Source organism: Cucurbita pepo, chromosome 15 (genome assembly GCF_057944985.1).
Source record: "Cucurbita pepo subsp. pepo isolate OVF chromosome 15, ASM5794498v1, whole genome shotgun sequence".
NCBI lineage: Eukaryota > Viridiplantae > Streptophyta > Magnoliopsida > Cucurbitales > Cucurbitaceae > Cucurbita > Cucurbita pepo.
Genome location: NC_141812.1, coordinates 6,955,168 through 6,969,922, shown reverse-complemented (window position 1 = coordinate 6,969,922; position 14,755 = coordinate 6,955,168).

The following is a 14,755-nucleotide window of genomic DNA, read 5'->3' as shown; positions in this document are numbered from 1 at the left end:
ACACCACTGCAGGGTGTATGAACATAGCTGCTGTTGCTGAGAGTGCTTCAAATTCAAGTCTACAGCACAATAGACTTGAACCGATGAGCGCGAAAGGAATGAAGAGGCTGGCTGCGAAAGGAGTTTTAGAAGGTCCGAAATCTGCTGATGTGGGTCGTTGTGAGAACTATGTTATGAGCAAGCAGAAACGAGTTAGCTTCACAAGGACCGCCAGAGAGTTGAAGAAAGTGCGGTTGGAAATGGAACCAAATGTGGAGCAAGGTTCCAAGACCATGAAGCAAGTGGGAGTTGAGCTTGAGTTGCAGGAAAACTCACTTACTGAGGTTATAGCAGATACTCATGAAACTCCTGAGATGACTGCTGAGGAACCAGATGTGGAGCAAGATTCCAAGACCACGAAGCAAGTGGGAGTTGAGCTTGAGTTGCAGGGAAACTCACCTAGTGATGTTGTAGCAGATACTCAAGAAACTCCTAAGACTACTGCTGAGGAACTAGATGTGGAGCAAGGTTCCAAGACAACAAAACAAGTGAGAGTTGAGGTTGAGTTGCGGAGAAAATCACCAAGTGATTTTGTAGCAGATACTCAACAAACTCCTGAGGTTGTTGCGGAGGAATCAGCAGTGGAGCAAGTGACACCTGAACTGGTGTTGAGAAGATCATCCTGTACTATCAGAGTACCAAATATGCATGTACCTTCATTACACTATCTGTTGCTGATGAAAGGGAACCACAACCCTTTGATGAGGCCCTACAGTTGGAGGATACAACCAAGTGGGAGCAAGCCATGGATGATGAGACGTCTAGACTTAAAAAATGCGTTGTACTGAGGCTGAGTACGTGGCAATAGTTGAAGCTGGAAAGAAGACGATATGGATGACTGACTATCTGGAAGAATGGGCAAGAAGTAGCACGAAGATATTCTTTACAGAGATAGTCAGAGTGTCAAACAGTTGGCGAAGGAACCCGGTCTATCATTTCAAGAGAAAACACAGAAGACGATACCATTTCACTTGCAGGTTAGTGAAAGATGGTGATGTGTTTGGAGAAGATAGAGGGTGCAAAGAATCCAGCAAACATGTTGACAAAATGTGTTGATGTTGGAATATTGAGGTTGTGCAAAGCCTCAATTGATATGGTGCCATGAAGACCATGAAGATGCTCATGGTCGTTTCAGAATGAAATTCTTGGTTGACTAGATAAGTCTCCAAGTGGGAGAATTGATAGGTTATGGAGCCTGATGCTTATTTATAGCTTGGTCAACGGTTATTATCCGGTAAAGCTATATTTGGTAAAGCTATATCCGATAAAGCTATATATGGTAAATAGCTATATATAGTAGATGGTTAAATCGGGTAAAGCTATATATAGTAAATAGCTATATATAGTAGATGGTTAAATCTGGTAAAGCTATATATAGTAAATTGAACTATATATATATCCCGTCCGGTAGAGCTTTGAGATGTAACTTTCTATTCTCTCTACGAAGTCATCAATAAAAAAAATTCTTTTAGCCAGAGTTCTTCTTGCAATTTTCTCTATCCTATTCTTTGTGTTCATCTAGATCGAGCGTGTGTGTTGTTGTGCGATCCTAACATACATTGGTTTTTATAATGTATTTGGGCTTCTTTGAGCCCATTCATTTTTAATAGTATGACCCATTCCAGACCGTTAGTAAATGGCGCCGTTTACATCCGTACAAATCAGACGAATTACCGCAATACTTTTTTACCATTTTCTCCTCCGTAAATAAAACGCAACTGGCAAACGTTCCCGTAAAGCTCTATATAAACCAAGAGCGGGAACTTGAAGGAGAGTTAAAGAAGGCGAAATTTGCGTGCGGCCTTTGAGTTTTCTCGACAAGAAATGCGACGAGTCAGTGGTTGGAATTTATCGGTGGCTCACAAATCACAAGCAATCAGGTATGTCGGATGGATAATCTTTCAGAAAACGAAACGATTTCCTCTTTAATCAGTAATCGTGATCTCTTGGTTCCATAGTTCGTAATCACTATACGATTTTGATTCTTCGATGAGGAAATCAAATAGTCTCTTTAGTTGAATATCTTGAATGCTAGGTCTTATAGTTTCTTCAATGTCGTTTATTAGTCGACGAGGAATATAACTCACTAATATTGATAGTGATTGCTACGAGTATAATTCGTCGAGAGGAAACTAAATAGTTTATTAAATAAATAAATCGTTGATTTATCTTTCAGTAAATCAAAGGATTTCTTCTTTAATCGGTAATAAAAGTCGTAATCACCTAGGATTTTGATTCGTTGAGGAAATCAAATAGTTTCTACAATTAATTAAGAGTCACGAACGACAGGTCTTATGATTTCTTTACTGTACGATTTTGACTAGTCGACGAGGAAATCAAACAGTTCTCTAATATAATGATAGTGATTACTAGGTCTAGTAATTTCTTTGTTCGACGATCTTGATTAGTCAAGAGGAAAACAAATAATTTTTATGAAGTAAATGATAGTGACGATACGTCTCTTAGTTTGTAGTCACTGAAGAGTTTTGATTAATCAACGAGGAAATCATATTGTTTCTTTACGATTTTGATTAGTCGAGAGGAAAACAAATAGTTTTTATTAAATAAATGATAGTGATGATACCATCTTTCACTTAAAGCCCAAATACATTATAAACACGAAGGTTAATTAATTAATTGATGTTCGGATGATATCAAACCTACCTTCAATTATTAACAATTCTCAGTATTCTGTCCACAGTGTAAGGTTGGGAATAACGATTTGAACGTCTTTTTTGGTTCACTCAAATTAGATATAAAACGGAGAAGTTTCAGTCAAAACAAGATACCCGACGTGATGATGTAGCGGCAAAATTGACATCATGGACCAATCAAATTCAAAACAAGATAGTTGACGTGATGATATGGTGACAAAATTGATGATGTAGTCACAAAATTGACGGACCAGCGGACAAAATTGACATCATAGACCAATCGAAGTATGACATTTATAACTTTGGTAGAGTAACAAAGGGTGGAATTTTCAATTGCTTTAAACTAAAATAAAAGTTGTTACTATTTCAATGAAAACTAGTTTTCTTGAATTTTAAAATTATTTAAATTACATTTATAATATTTCAATTAGAATTATAAAACTTTCTAATTCGTGACTCACATGTTTTTCATTAATATTTTTTTTTATTATATTATTACATACTTGGCTCATTATTGTTGAGATAATGGTATTTATATATATATATATATAGATATACTTAAATGAAATATGTGATCTATAATTTTTTATGATAAATTTAAAAATAAATAAATATTATTTTTCGTGTTTCACATTTGGTCCGTATCAATTCCTATTTTTACAACTTCATCCCTATTTAAACTCATCACCTCTTCATATTTTTCAGAACAAACACACACAACAAAGAACATAATACTCAATTTCCATAGTTTTCTCAACTTCATCACTATTTAAACTCATCACCTCTTCATATTTTTCAGAACACAACACACACAACATAAAACACAATACACAATGTACATAGTTTTCTCGATCTAAAATTTTTGTTTAAAAGCCTCATTCTATTTCTCTCATCACCTCTTCATATTTTTCAGAACACAACACACAACATAGAACACAATACACAATTTTCATAGTTTTCTCCAAATAAATTTTTTGTTTAAAAGCCTCATTTTATTTTGTTTAAAAGCCTCATTTTATTTCTCTCATCACCTCTTCATATTTTTCACAACACAACACACACAACATAGAACACAATACACAATTTCCATAGTTTTCTCGATCTAAAATTTTTGTTTAAAATACTCCATTGTTGCTCTCTCAAAAGCTTCCAATTCTATTTCTTGTTTATCTTATTCTTGAGAGAGATGTCTATTGTATTGTAAGAAAATTGTAAATTTATTACCTCAGAGAGTGTGGTCTTGCTCTCTCCAAAGCTTCCAATTGTATTTAACTCATCACCTCTTCATATTTTTCAGAACACAACACACACAACATAGAATACAATACACAATTTCCATAGTTTTCTCGATCTAAATTTTTTTGTTTAAAAGCCTCCATTGTTGCTCTCTCCAAAGCTTCCAATTCTATTTCTTGTGTATCTTATTCTTGAGAGATTGAGAGATGCTTCCAATTCTATTTCTCTCATCACCTCTTCATATTTTTCAGAACACAACACACACAACATAGAACACAATACACAATTTTCTTAGTTTTATGGATCTAAAATTTTTGTTTAAAAGCCTCCATTGTTGCTCTCTCCAAAGTTTCCAATTCTATTTCTCTCATCACCTCTTCATATTTTCCAGAACACAATACACAATTTCCATAGTTTTCTCGATCTAAAATTTTTGTTTAAAAGCCTCATTCTATTTCTCTCATCACCTCTTCCTATTTTTCAAGAACACAACACATACAACATAGATTTCTGGATTTAAAATTTTTGTTTAAAAGCCTCTATTGTTGCTCTCTCCAAAGCTTCCAATTCTATTTCTTGTTTATCTTATTCTTGAGAGAGATTGAGAGAGATGTCTATTGTATTGCGAGAAAATTGTAAATCTATTACTTCAAAGAGTTGTGGTGTGTTTCGATCTAAATATTTTGTTTAAAAGCCTCCATTGTTGCTCTATCCAAAGCTTCCAATTCTATTTCTTGTTTATCTTATTCTTGAGAGAGATCAATTGTATTGTGAGAAAATTGTAAATCTATTACTTCAGAGAGTTGTGGTGTGTTTCTATAAGATTTCAGACAGTTGTACCGGTTTGATCTTGAGCCGTGGAAACGATTGAGTTTGCTCTTGAACTCGTAAAAAGAACTGTATACCGGTTTGATCCTGAGCCGTGGAAAGGATTGAGTTTGCTCTTGCACTCGTAAAAGGAGCGGTGTAGCGGTTCGGCTCGGGCTCTGATCCGAGGAAAGAGTCGGAAAGTTTTATTCAAATTCCCAAGAGGCGCTTGGGTAGTGGAGTATGTCGAGTTTGACCCAAACACTACAAAACTAAGGTGTTATATTTTCTAACCCTTTTCCTATTTAAATTCCTTTTTCAATTTAAATTCTAAATTATTGTTAATTTTTATGGCATGGTATTGATGGTGTTAATATAACACATGCGGAAACAATTTGTGTAACAGCCCAAAAAGAAATAAATAAACAAATAAAAATTATTATTATGTATAAAAAAAATAATAATAAATTAATAAATAAGTAAATAAACAAAAACAATTATTCACTCTTTTCTCTCCCGTAAGTCACTTCCCCAATAATCTCTCCTCAACACACCTCACAATCCTGCCAAATGAAACAGAAATGAAAAATCTCAGATTTGAGAAAACAGACATGCCTTGCATCAAATTTATGGGAGATGGGTTGACAGAGATGATCAAGATTTATCTGGAGAGGGGAGAGAGATTTGAGATTTCTCGGTAAGTTATATCTTAGATCTCCTTTCCTTTTATCCAATTATTTAGTTTTATTTAGCAATTTAATTAGAAAGATACGTCATGATTGCAGAAACAAAATAGAATCGATTAAATTGGCCAGAAGTAATTGCCAACCTAATTGAAAAAGTAACAAACAAAAATAAAAAGAATGGATTAAACCGATTTAACTAATCAGATTTTTTTCTCTCCTGCAAAAACAAGCACAAAAAGGGTTCAGATTAAATTTTGTTTTGGTAGAAAGAGATATTTTGCTAAAAAGAGATATTGCATTTGAAGAGGTCAGTAGTTTTCGTTTTATTTTATTTAATGATATTAAAAGTCATTCTCAAACAGAGAGAAAGATAATTAAAAGAAAGAAAATACAGTAAGAGACAGAGAGGGAAGACTGTAAATATAATTGAAAATTATCTGGAAAATGTTAAAAGGGTATTAAACACCATCAGAGAAAATAGAATATCTGGTAACTTTTAATGAGTATTAAATGGTTTGTATGAAAATAATACTATAACAAACATATATAAATATTTCAACACCTAACTCAAGCAAAGACCCTAACGTTCAAGACTCTAACGTTCGCGTGAAGTATAACACATGGGTCAACATAAATTAGAGAAATAATTTTATAGAGTTCAAACTTGAAACTGATGTCATGGGCTCACATAGGTTGACTTGGAGTTCAATGGACTTTCATCAAGGATAACGACGGAATCGAACTTTCATTAAGGATATATTCGTGACAACGACTTAAGCTAACCAGGTAAGTGACCTTACTATCGGCATGGTTATTTTTTATGTTGACACGTGCCCTGTAGTTCTGCACGTGTCATATATATTGATATGTGTGCATTGTTTGTAGATCGATATGCTTCCTATATGTTATGTTATGTTATAATATGTGGATTGTATGATAATAATTATGGTACGATGTTCTCTAGGAGATGTTTGAGATAGGATACGAGAAGGATGCACAAAACAAAATGTAACGATAGGAGTAAGATACGTTCATGAAACGTTAAGGTTAGGTTACATACCGGAGTGCTATGGATAGGAGAGATTGATGAAAGAATACGGTTAGGTTATGGGTAGAAAGGGATAGGTTTGTGATAGGTTGATAGAACGATGGCGTTAGGATACGTTCTGGTGATGATATGACTAAGGTACGTCACGTAATGATATGTCTATGATAGGTATAAGAACGTTAAGGCTATGGTAAGTTAGAGAACGATATGACTATGAAGTGTTTACGTTATGACTTGGTTATGATATGATACATTGTATGCTAGATTATTGTGCTTAAGTACGAACTCATGTGAACGTGAATGTATGTTATTTATGCTGCTTAGTTGATGTGATATGAATGCATGTGACGATGTGTGGCCCTTGTACGATTATGGCTTGTTGTATGGATATTGAAATGTAACTGAATGAATTGTATGACATGAAATACGGTAAATTGCATGATACATAACCCCGCTAGGAATATGTATGATATGTAACGAAATGAGAATGAGAATGACATGTAAGCATGAAAACGTGACACGGGGTCATGTTCATTAAATGATGACTGTAGGACTAGTGGGACCTCATGCATATTGTGTGATCATGCATTTGGGGGGATACCCCTATCCCATCACGAGGGTACGGACACGTACATCCAAATGGCAGGACAACGATCGTTATGCCCTACATAGCGCTGCCGTGACGGTTTTAGTTTTAACGGGTCCTGGTGGGCCCCCAGAGCATGCCCACCGGCTAGGGACAGTGGCCCAGCGGTGTGCGAACTAGTTGGTGAGCCCATACTCGCACGTATGGGCTGCGTGTAGAGTATATGGTACACGTCCACGATTACCTGTTAGGATTACACCGTAGGGAAAACGAAACGAAATGAAAGATAGGTCCCATCATTTCATTGCATGTGATTGTTGCATTTAACCCCAATAGTGGGGTCACTTACTGAGTATTTCTTTAAATACTCAGGCCATGTGCTACTACATTTTTTCAGGTTAAGGCAAGGCATTCCTGTACGGCTGACGACGGCATCGCAACTCGAGATCATGGCACATGCATAGGATAGTGGTATTTATTTTCTTAGACTTAGGATAGAATAGGATGTTTTAAATTAAACGCTTATTTATTTTATTTCGGGTCTTTTGTTGTGTCGTTTTAAAGATGTTTTCGAAACACGTAAGTCCATGGCTGTGTTTTTAAGTTAAAGGTTATGTTTTATGGAATTTAAATGAAGTCTTCCGCATTCAATGTTTATGGTATGTATACAGTAGCGACCTTAAATTAAGTAGAAAATTTTGGGTCGTTACAATTTGGATCTTAGGCACTTTTAGAACATCAATTATAGTAAATAACTAGCATGTTCATAAGTATTAAAACTTAATAAGTTTGAATACTAACATTTTGTAGTTCAAACTTCTTTTTCCTCACGAACCGGTTTCGAACCACCACTAGTGTCTTCTCCACTATCCTCCGGCCTTAGAACGGGATTGTGGAATCCAGTGAGTGACTAAACTTGGGAGGGATTTTGTATATATGAAGAGAGTGTTTGTGAGAGGTTTTTCTCAAGGTTTTCACCAAGAAGAAGAAGACCTTCCATGTACCATGATCACTCTATTTAAAGAGTCATGTTTGCATGTTCATGCAAATTTGAGATCACCAAATTTTGACACTTAAAATTCCACTCAAATATTTGGGATTATGTGGCAAGCATGCATGTTTGAGTTAACCAAATTTTGACACTCAAAATTCCACTCAAACTTGTGGGGTTTATTTGGCAAACATGCAAGTTTGGTTAAACCAAATTTTGACATCTCAAAATTCCACTAACATGGATTTTTCCATTAAATGAAGTCAACATTTTGACTTTCTTCATTTTAATTCAACAATTAATTTGAATAATGAATTTCAAATTAAAGTAACATTAAATGATTAATTAAACTATTTAATTAATATTTAATATTAATTCAAATGCCAATCCCAATCAATTCCGACACATAATTGATTAAGATATTTAAATCTTATTTAAATATTTCAGATTCTCTCCTTTTGTTTAATTCGTAAATAAAACAAAAATGCGGTTAAATATATCGTATATATGTAGCGCATATTCCCTAATTTGAATTCGAACACTTCGAACTCACTCGTCATACTGTTCTATGGTTTAGTCCGATATGAGCTAGCAGAGGGACCTAATGGACCTATAGATCATGGGCTCCAACGATCCAAGATTAACCGGCTAAACTCATTAACCTTGTTAACCAACATTTGTTAACTACTAGGGCACTCAACTATAGCCTAGTAGTTGCACTCCCCTCACTATAGATATATTTATGTCCATTTGATATAACCATGATTAGTAAGTCGATCCTTCACAGGTTGTTCGTAACTAGAGCTGGGTCAATTTACCGTTTTACCCCTAAAGTTACTTCTTGTTCCTTATGTCTCACTGATCCTCTAATGAACAATTGGTTTGTGGTCCAACCAGTAAACCGAATCCCTCTCAGGCCAATGAGAGGGTGGGGCCCCTTGTTCAAGACCTGGAGTCAGTGCTTAAGGGAACTACCTTTCTTCTATCCCTAAAAGTGGGTAGGAGTGAATTCCATCTTGCACCCCACGTCCCCAGCCATTCACCCAGTCTTACCCCTGAAATGGGAGGCCTATTGAGTCGGCGAACTAGAGCCACTCTCACCCATGCAAATCTAAGGATAATTTCGAATAAACAGGAGTTCATGGTTAGCTCAGGATTAAAACCGAGTTACCTAGGTTATCGAATGAAAAAAAAAATCAGTCTCAACAGTAAACGACATTATAAAGTGAGAGTGGTTTTCTTCATGGTCCGATCTTATGCAATACTCATTGCATAGGATGCCCCCACTCACATGTCTCCACATGTACAATTTAGTGATCACATTGTTTATATCATATACAAAAGTGGGCCGCATCCATAGTGTCCCCAGAATAAGGTACTCAACCTTATCCTCATACTATAGATCATTTTGACTATATACTTGAACTTGATCCACTCTTATGTCTCTACATATAGTTCAAGTAATCATACTATAGCCAGAGTGTTCTTAGTTTATTGGATTTAGATTAATGATCGTAAAGTTCACTTTATTCAATAACAATCTTTACTGAATAAACAACAATAATAACTTTATTGAAAATAGAATATGTTTTTGTTTACAAACTATGAGTTTTAGGACATAAAACCCTACAGGTATCAAGTTTTATTGTTATTAAAAAAAAATTATTGTTGAAACCCTGTTCACCCCTTCTAGGGTTGTCATATCAATCCAACAAGCTCTCCATACAAACTAAATTAAACAGAGGAATTTGCATCTCAATCATGTAAAATTGATGGAATGAGAAAAGAGAATAAGGAAATAGAAAGTTATCCTATTTTGTTGTCGTTCTGGAAGTTCCCTTCCCTTGAGCTCTCACGTCCACCTCTTTGCCCTAATCAATCCTTGTTGGTCTCCTTTTCCTTCTGCTGTCAATAGTTGCTGGATTAGGATTTTCTTCTTCTTCCCTGGTTTCACAACAGCGAAGGCTGCTGCTGTCTAATCCGATTTCTCTCCCCAAGTGTGGCCCCTCCGCTGCTGCTATCTAATCCGATTTCTCTCCCCCAAGTGTGGCCCCTCCCTATTTTAGGTATCATTTTCCTTTTATAATGCTTGTTTCTTCTACTTTAGGGCTGAGAAAGGATAAAATTGTCCACCTACGATGTTTCTAATTTGGTAGCCAATGATCCACATGGACTGCTGATGTGGATTAAAATTTTCAGGTCATCCCCGAAAAGTTTACTTTCCGGATTGCTTCAGCATCAAGGTCTGCAATTTATTTCCAGATTTGCTGATTGCTTCAGCATCAAGGTCTGCAATTTATTTCTAGATTTGCAAGCAGTGTTGTTTCCAGATTTGCTATACCATCATGGTTTCAGCATAAATGTTCTAGAATTTTACCAAATAGCTCAATTAAGCTCGATTTATGAAAATTAATCTTCTTTTCATATTAAACCACAATTGGCTATTTCATGTATACTAATTAGAATAAATGAAGCAATTAATGAGAAAATGGTGAGTATAAGTGCAAAATTAACTGTAAAAAGACTTGATATAACTCTACTTTTGGAGAGTTATCAAAAAACGAAAAAAAAAAAAAAAAAAAAGAAACAAGGTTGAAAATTACCAAAAGAAGAGACGAGGAGCAATATCATCGCAATAATGAAAGCAAAGTTGAGACTAAGTTTGTTTGCGATTATGTTGTATTGTAAATGGTTTGATGGGATGAGGTTCATTTCATTTGCTAATATGAATTTTAGAAATACAACATTAAATGGGATGTTATGAATTTAATACACTAAGATTACCATTTACAAACTTAGTGTAAAGACCACAAAAGGGATGCACCCCTAAGAAATATTTTTCGGCTTGACCAGTTACAACAGCCCAAGTCCACCGCTAATAGATATTGTCTGCTTTGATCTGTTACAATTGTCCAAGCTTACTGTTAACAAAAATTGTATTCTTTGATATGTTACAACCGTCCAAGCCCACCGCTAAAAAATATTTTTCGTTTTGAGTCGTTACATATTGCTCTCAACCTCACGGTTTTAAAATGTGACTGCTTGGGAGAAGTTTCTACGACATTATAAGGAATGTTTCGTTCCCCTCTCCAACCGATGTGAGATCCCACAGTTACATTTTTATTATACTTCGAAGTTTAGTTTCCATTTGGTTATTGGTTCGAATATTTTACATTTTACTCCTAGTTGTTAGTAATGCTCAATTTGGTCTTTAGCATTATCTTTTGGTTAATTAATTTAAAATAATTATGATGCTGATCCATTTTGTATCATATCGAAGAGATTCCTAGGTTCGGGCAGAAGAAGCAATGTCACTCGATCACTATCAAACTGACTGCAATCTTTTTTGTCCGTGAGGATCCCAATCCAAACAGAGCGCCTTCTTGACAATAAGGTATACAATATACATATTAGGAGAGTTTTCAAATGTTTTCATGAAACCTTGGAGCCTTTATAGAAATATTTCAAATATTTACTTGACAATAAAATTTAAATTAATAATTATGAATCATGTTTTTAACAGAAAAAATGTTAGGAAGAGAATGACTATTTAAAAAAACACCATAAGTGACCCTATTGTTAAGATAAAAAAATACACACATGTAAGTCTTTCAATGTCTAATGGGACCTAAAATCATATTCTGGTTTTAGGCTTATTTAAGACAAGGTCGTAGTACCAGACTGGTGAGGAAGGTGAAAACATCAACCATGTGATGACTCCAGTATTTTTGTGTATTAAAATGCATCTACTTCAATTTGTTTTATGTTTTCGGGTATAGACAAGGTGGTGGCACGCGAGAGGGACGAGGAGATTGAACTGATTCTGATCTTTTAATAACTTTCATAGTATTGTAATTTTTTGTTTAATGAATTGTGCTCATCTTATAGAGTGAAAAGTCAAAATTAAGTTGTAGTCTTGTTCTTCGTTGTTCGCTGCCACCACAGATTCCTTTCTCTCCCGCACATAATCCCACACTAAAAGAGAGAGCATAGAGCTTTGACTGGTCCTACTAACACAAAGTAAGGACTTAGCATGAAGTGGCTAATCAAGAATGGTCTGTTTATTGTTTTTAGTTGAAAGATTTGGATTTTCGGTAGCAAAGACATTTGCCTGTAAGATATATGACAACTAAAGTATAACTACTCAAGCCCTCCACTAAGAGATATTGTCCGCTTTGGCTTGATATGTATCGTCGTCAGCCTCATGGTTTTAAAATGTGTCTATTATGAAGAGGTTTCCACACCCTTGTAAGGAATGTTTCGTTCCCCTCTCCAACCAATGTGGGATCTCACAATCCACCCCTTTGAGGGCCTAACGTCCTCGCTAACACACCGCCCGGTGTTTGGCTCTGATACCATTTGTAACAGCCAAGCCCAACTTTGTCTGCTTTGGGCCATTACAAATGGTACGAAAGCCAGTCACCAGACGACGCAAAGACTAGTCGGAGTTAGGCTAGACCCTCTCTATAGTAGATGCGTCATAAAACCTTGAGGCTGACGACGATACATAACGGCCCTATAAAACGTTCTATAAAACGACGCAATTCACGCAGTCATCTCTCATCTACCTCAATCGCTCATCCACAATAATCATACTCGAACTCATAAATCATAAATGAAAAGTAATTTTTCAATTTAATCTAATATATAATATTGAAATACATGGTTTTATCACAGTCTTATTCATTTGTGTAAAGCATATTGCAATGAAAATAATGGTATTTATTGAATAGTTGTTGAGAGCCACTTCTTAGTTTTGAGTGGTATAACTGATGTTGTCATGGTGGAAGCTGAAGATCGGCGACGGGCTCTTAGGTACGCAAAAACACAGCCCAAATTTGCACTCACAAACCTTAGGATTAAAGCAATCTTGGACAGTGTTGCACGTAATATGAATATGACTTCCTTGTATTCCCAATGGTTTGCTTGTCACTGTTCATCAAACAAAGTAATACTCAAATTAATATCAAAATCAATCTAATGACTCAAAAAATTCGATCAATCCAACCCAACCTGTGCGGTTCGAGTTAGGTTATGAACTTATTTGGACTGAATTCAAATAACTGAAACTTTTATGATTGAGTTGGTTTAAGGGTTCTCCCGAAACTAGATGGATTGACCGAACCAATCTGGTTCGAGTTCAGTTATGAACTTATTTGGACTAGATTCAAATAACTGAAAACTTTTATGAGTGAGATTGTTTATGGTTCCCCAAAACTAGATTGAACCAAAACAATCTAAATTTATTGTTAATTTTAAAATATACATTTTTGTGTACAATAAAATTATGTATTTATTTTATTTCATAATTATTTATTTTCTACTGGATCTGGTAAATGAGTGAGGTTGTTTATGGGTTCTCCAAAACTAGATTGAACCAAAACAATCTAAATTTATTGTTAATTTTAAAATATACATTTTTGTGTACAATAAAATTATATATACCTATTTATTTTATTTCATAATTATTTATTTACTACCAGATCTGGTAAAAGTAATTTTTCAAAACATATGTTGAATTGAGTTCTACTAGTTGTTCTTTGGTAACCCTAAAACTTATTAGTTTGAATCTTTGTACAATCAAACTTACCTTTAGTTTTAAGATATACAGGTTTGCTCACAAAATTGAATTGCAAATGGTAACCAAACGTATCAAAATAAATAAACATATATTTTACAAACTAATTTTTATTTTTATCAAAATAAAAAAAATTGAATAAATAACTCGAACTACTTGAACCAACTATCTATCCCAAAAAATTTATGGTCGAGTTGGGTTGAGTTGGATTCATTATATAACAAGGGTTGTTTATGCTCAAAAATTTATAATGCAAATAATTGGGTTCGGTCTAGAAAATCTCATAATCTGACCTGACCCGACACAACCCTCAAACACTTGTACATTTTTTAATAACTACAAGATACCTGTATCGAAGACGGTGAAGAACAAGATGATTGCACCTAGGAAAGCGAACTTATAGAAATGTTCTTGTCCATGACTAGAAGGATTTTAGAGCTTTTTGGGGCTGATAATTCTACCCAAACTCTTATATAATTGAGAATATTTACTCCTTTCCAAATTAGGTAATATGAAACCAAAATATGGTATGATAACTAAAATGGGAAGATTAAAAAAAAAAAAAAAAAAACTAATGTACAAATCAATGAATAAATTTATTTAAGGTCGTCACTGTATAAATATCATTAACATTGAATGCGGAAATACTTTATTTAAACTTTCATAAGACGACATCTTCATTTTAAGATACAGTCATTTTCTTACGTATTTTGAAAACACTTTTAAAAACGACACAACAAAAGAATAAATAAAATAAATAAAGGTTAAATTAAAAGCATCCTGTTCTAGCCTAAGTCTAAGAAAATAATACAACTACCCTATGCATGTGCCATGGTCTCGAATTACAATGTCGTCGTCAGCCGTACAGAAATGTCTTGCCTTAACTTGAAATAGAGGTAACACGTGGCTTGAGTATTTTGAGAAATACTCAGGAAGTGACCCCACTATTGGGATTAAATGCAATAAACATGCGAATGCAATGACGGGACCTATCATATCAGTCTTTTTCCCCACGATACTATATTAATGGGCAGCTTAGATGTGTGTCATATACTCTACACACAACCCATACGTGCAAGTACAAGCTCATTAGATAGTTCGTACACCGCTGGACCCCTTTTCTTGTCGGA